Source organism: Macaca nemestrina, chromosome 16 (assembly GCF_043159975.1).
Source record: "Macaca nemestrina isolate mMacNem1 chromosome 16, mMacNem.hap1, whole genome shotgun sequence".
In the NCBI taxonomy this organism is placed as follows: Eukaryota; Metazoa; Chordata; class Mammalia; order Primates; family Cercopithecidae; genus Macaca; species Macaca nemestrina.
Window position 1 is genome coordinate 16,839,717 of NC_092140.1, and position 4,621 is coordinate 16,844,337.

Sequence of the window (4,621 nt, forward strand, 5' to 3'; positions counted from 1 at the left end):
CGGTCATGGGAGGAGAGGATCTGTTCAGATGTTACCTGAGAAGACCCTAAGACATGGCCTAATTCAGGAATTTTCATTCAATTACATTCATCTAATATTTATTTATAGATTACATTTCCAGAGCCTGGAAATACAGAGATGAAGAGAACAGGGGTTGTGGACATTCATATTTTAATGTGATTCTTAGGGATTCTCTGCATTTGAATACCCAAAGGAGTTAATCTCTTTTGAGATAACTTCTGGTATGTCCTATGATTAGCTAAGGAAATTATCACAACTAGACAATCAACTCCCTCTTCCACCTCTCAAATAGTCTCTTACTAGTGCTTGCCTGCGACATCTGGGCCAGGCATGCTGTCAGTTCCTACCAGCATTGAGGCCCAGAGGGGCTGAGCATGAACACTAACCCTGGGATCCCAGCAACCACAGCCCCCACGGTCTTCCTCCAGCCGTGCACCTCCACGTAGGGAAAACAAACTGTGGGGCCAGGATAGATGTGTCCCCTGAAGCCTGTGGCCCTCCCCCATTCTATTCCATGTTCCAGGTACTGAGGACCCCAAAATTATCAGCCCAAACAACCCCTCACAGCCTATAGGACCTGCACAAATCTCTTCCCAAGATCCTTCCTTGTTGGGGTTCAGTTAGGCTGGTAGGAGAAATATCAGTTATGATACCCACAAACCCTCTTGGAAGGCCTGAGAGTTTGCATAACTTTGATAATATATATGGTTGAAGGCAACCTGATCTTTAGCTAAATAAATTAGAGTAATAACAAGGGAATGTGGGGAAGTTATCTAGCTAGCTTGTTTACTCATGTGGTCTTAAGACTAACCTTTGATGTACTGTGGGTGCTTAAGTGCTTTCTACTCAGGAAGTCCACAATGTCAATTACCCTCTAGTGATGTTGACTCAAGCCTTTATCAATTAATCTACCAATAAATGTGAGTCTCCCTAGCGGGTTGGGGCCGCAGTAGCAGCTGTTTACAGGACTCTGCTGGAGTCTGTAAGTGGCTCGGACACTCAGCTGGACTGGCAAAGCAGAATATCTGTGTGTCAGTGTACGTCATTCATCTGTCGCTGGGTCAGGGTCTGCGGGTCAGACCCCTGCACCTGGTGCCCCCATGTGAGGAGCGCTACCACACATCCTGGCCCGGGCTAGGGAGTCCATCCAACGGGTAAGTGTTTGATGGGAGGGTTGGCCACAGCTTGCACCTCTGGCCTGAGATGTCCACAGACTTAAGGTCATCCCCCTTACCTCAAGTGATGGAGTGGGGGGTGGGAAAGAGTGGAACAGGCAGCAGGCCAGGGCTTCTGCTGGAATACCTGTTTTTGATCCTGAAAATATGTTGGTGCTTCGTGATGAGGCACTCTAGGAGTTGATGGCAAAGCTGAAGTGAGAGCTGAGCTGATCCCCAGTCTAGAATGGATTTCTTTTTGCCAGCAAGGAGTTAATCTGCCACTGTTACCTCTTTCTGATTGTTTACAGGAAGATGTGATCATGAAAGGCCAATGAGAGTGTTCAGGACTCTGATTCTTCTTGTCTATCTAAATTACCATCTCAGGAGGTAAAGCAAACCAATTTACCTTGAGGTTTTCATCAAAGAAATCCATAGACAGCCCAGGACATGCTAACGAGATAGTGAGTCCTAATGTAGAAAAAGAAACTAAAAGGCCAAACTCAAACTAAAATATATTGCTTCATAAGCTCCCACTTATCTAGGCAAAAGAATCAAGAATAGTATTATCAGTGGGAAATATAAACTAAAAACATCTGGTTTACCAAATATTATGTTAGGATTACATGTCCTCAAATAATTAAAAATAGAAATATTAAAATTATACTAAACATAATCAGATCTCTTCTTCTTTGTCACCAACCTCAGTAATTTTGGCAGATGGCGGAAATTTTTTTGTTTTTTTGTTTCTTTGGGATGACAATACATACTTAGGTTCTCTTTCCAAAGACAGCTATGCAGTAAAAGTAGGACAGAATTTCCCCAGTGGGTCCCGCCTTGTTATAACAGGCACACAAAAACTTTGCATTAGAAGAGTCAGAAATGTCCTTACAGAAATAGTCTCCTGCCTATAGCATGTGACTTCATTATTGCAAAGGTATCTGAATGTCAGGTTGGACTGTTCTCAGCTATTATGATTCTAGAGTACATAGCTCGTCAAAGAATTCTCTCTCAGTATCCCTTCCTCCTCTGTGCCCTTCCTTCTGCACTGGAGGTAGAACCACAGATGCCTACTCAGCTATCAGAGGCCCACCCCCCTGAAGGTTGTCCAGGCCTCTGCTGTCCTTTTTCTTCTTCCCTTATCTTCTTAATCAATTCCACCCTCACCCACCCAATGATCCCCTGAGGCATTTTTCTCCCTAGAACATTTGGGGGAATTCTCCAAATATTCTGTGTACTAGAACATAGGTCAGATTTCAGAGAGAGCAAGATGACATGGTTTAGGGACAGGGTATAGGTTGATGGGTCCTAACTGCTATGCTGCAGAGCATTTACTTGATCATAAGGTCAACTGTCACCAATAAGAAGGTTGACCACGGAAGTGACATGACCAGGTCTTTGAAATGGTAAGTTGAGCTGAGAGGAAAGGCTTTTGAGGCTTGAAGAACAATCATTGCCTAGTAGAACTTGGGCTTTAGGTTGAAGCAAAACTGACTTCAAATTCTAATTCCAATATTTATCAACTATGGAACCATTAGGTGGTTATTATTTACTTTCTCTGATACTCAATTTTCTAATTAGAAAGAAAGATAATGCCTTCTGGTATTTCTGTGAAGATTAAAATAAGTCTTAAAAGTTCCTATTGGCAAACAGGATGAGATAGGATAAAATTCTAAACTGGATTGGTGGTTGCGGGAATGGAGAGTAGGAGAGAGATTTTAGAGATGGTGTTATGAAGATGGGTAAAAGGAGTTAGGGTGAGTAGGGATTCTACCTTGTGTGACCCCATGAGTTGTACAGGTCACGACTCATTTGGGTGTTATAAGGGAATACAAAAGAAAGAACAGATATTTTTTCAGTGGCAAAAGAGCAGATAATGAGTTTCATGTTGGTTAAGTTGAATTGAAGGGATGGGTGAAAGACATTTACGTGCAAGTGTTCACAAATTCACTAAAACTAGGGACCTAGAGAACACTGTCTGTTTGGGACTCATCAGAATACAGGTCACTGAATACACTGTGGGATTTGCTTAGCTTGCCTAAGAAGACATATTGGATTCATTCTCTCATTGATTCTTTTACCTACTAAGTTTCTCATCCAATGTATATAGAAAAGGTACTCAATACGTTCAGCATCACATCGTGATGCTGATAATTCCAACACACACACACACATATATACTTCTCTCTCTATATATACACACACACACTCTGGCATATATATATATGCCATAATATATGCCATAGTAGATATAGTAGGTACTCTCTACTGAGATTACCTACTATGTGCCAGGCTCAGAATTATTGAACAATAGTGAACAGGCAAAAGGTGTCCCTGACTTTAAGGATCTAAAGTCTGGAGTACAAGATCAAAGAGAGTCAAGGATGCCCCTGACCTTTAATCATGGGCTATCAGGAATCCAAGCTTGTGCTGAGCGGGATGCCCGGATGTTGAGCTGGGCATGCAGTGAGGTAGAGCTGGGTCTGTGATTGTGGATTATGGCACAAGGACGAGGGAAGACTGTCCAGGCTGAGAGCATCTGGGCACAAAGTAAAATACTGATTTAGAATAAGTTGTGTACAGGGGACAAGAAAGGTGAGTGTGCAGGTACAGATGGTTGGGGGTGGAGAGTTTCTCTAAGGTTATTGTGAGGGACAAGGAATAATCTTTTGTAGATTCTTCTGACACTTGGTTTGTGAGTGCTAAAGAGATGCTAAAAACAGTGTTTGGGTCAAAATGACCCTATTCTTTTAATTTAGCATCTAGTTTTGTGTTTGGCTCATAGAAAATGTTTAGTGAAAATTTTTAGAATGGAAAGCAAAAGGTATCATAAAAAGATAGAAAGAGTGAAAAGACTTAAATTATTATCATTCTGGGTTCTAGATTTAGAAAGTTGTGAAGATACTGTAGATTCTCTACTGATGCTCTATCAAGTCATGGAGAACATTATGGGGGAAATAAACCTGGGTAGTGTGAGTTTGGGGACTGCTGAAAATTAATGAAAGTTATGACCTTTAGTAAAACTGGTAATTAGTAACACCAAGATGTGCAACTTCATGGTGCGATGCTGAATGTATTGAGTACCTTTTCTAAATGTGAGCATCTCATCTAGAGATAGCTTTCTTTCCTAGATAGCAAAGAAAATGAGGCTGTTAGTGGAAGATCATGGCTCATCAGTGGTGACTGAGCTAACATATTGTGTGTGCTTCTGCTTTTACCTTCTCATGAAGAGCAGGATGGGAGTGGCAGGAGATTCATGGCAGTGACTCACAGCTGCACAAGTGAATACTAACCATAAGCAGTGGCTTCTTAGCAGAACAGTAATATATATGCTTTTGCTTAAACCTTAACTGGCAGGCTTCCTGGCAGGGCTCCTGGGAGTGATGCCCTAATTTGCAAGGATTTAATGACTGCTTGTAGGCTAACACCTGTAGGGATGGAGACAA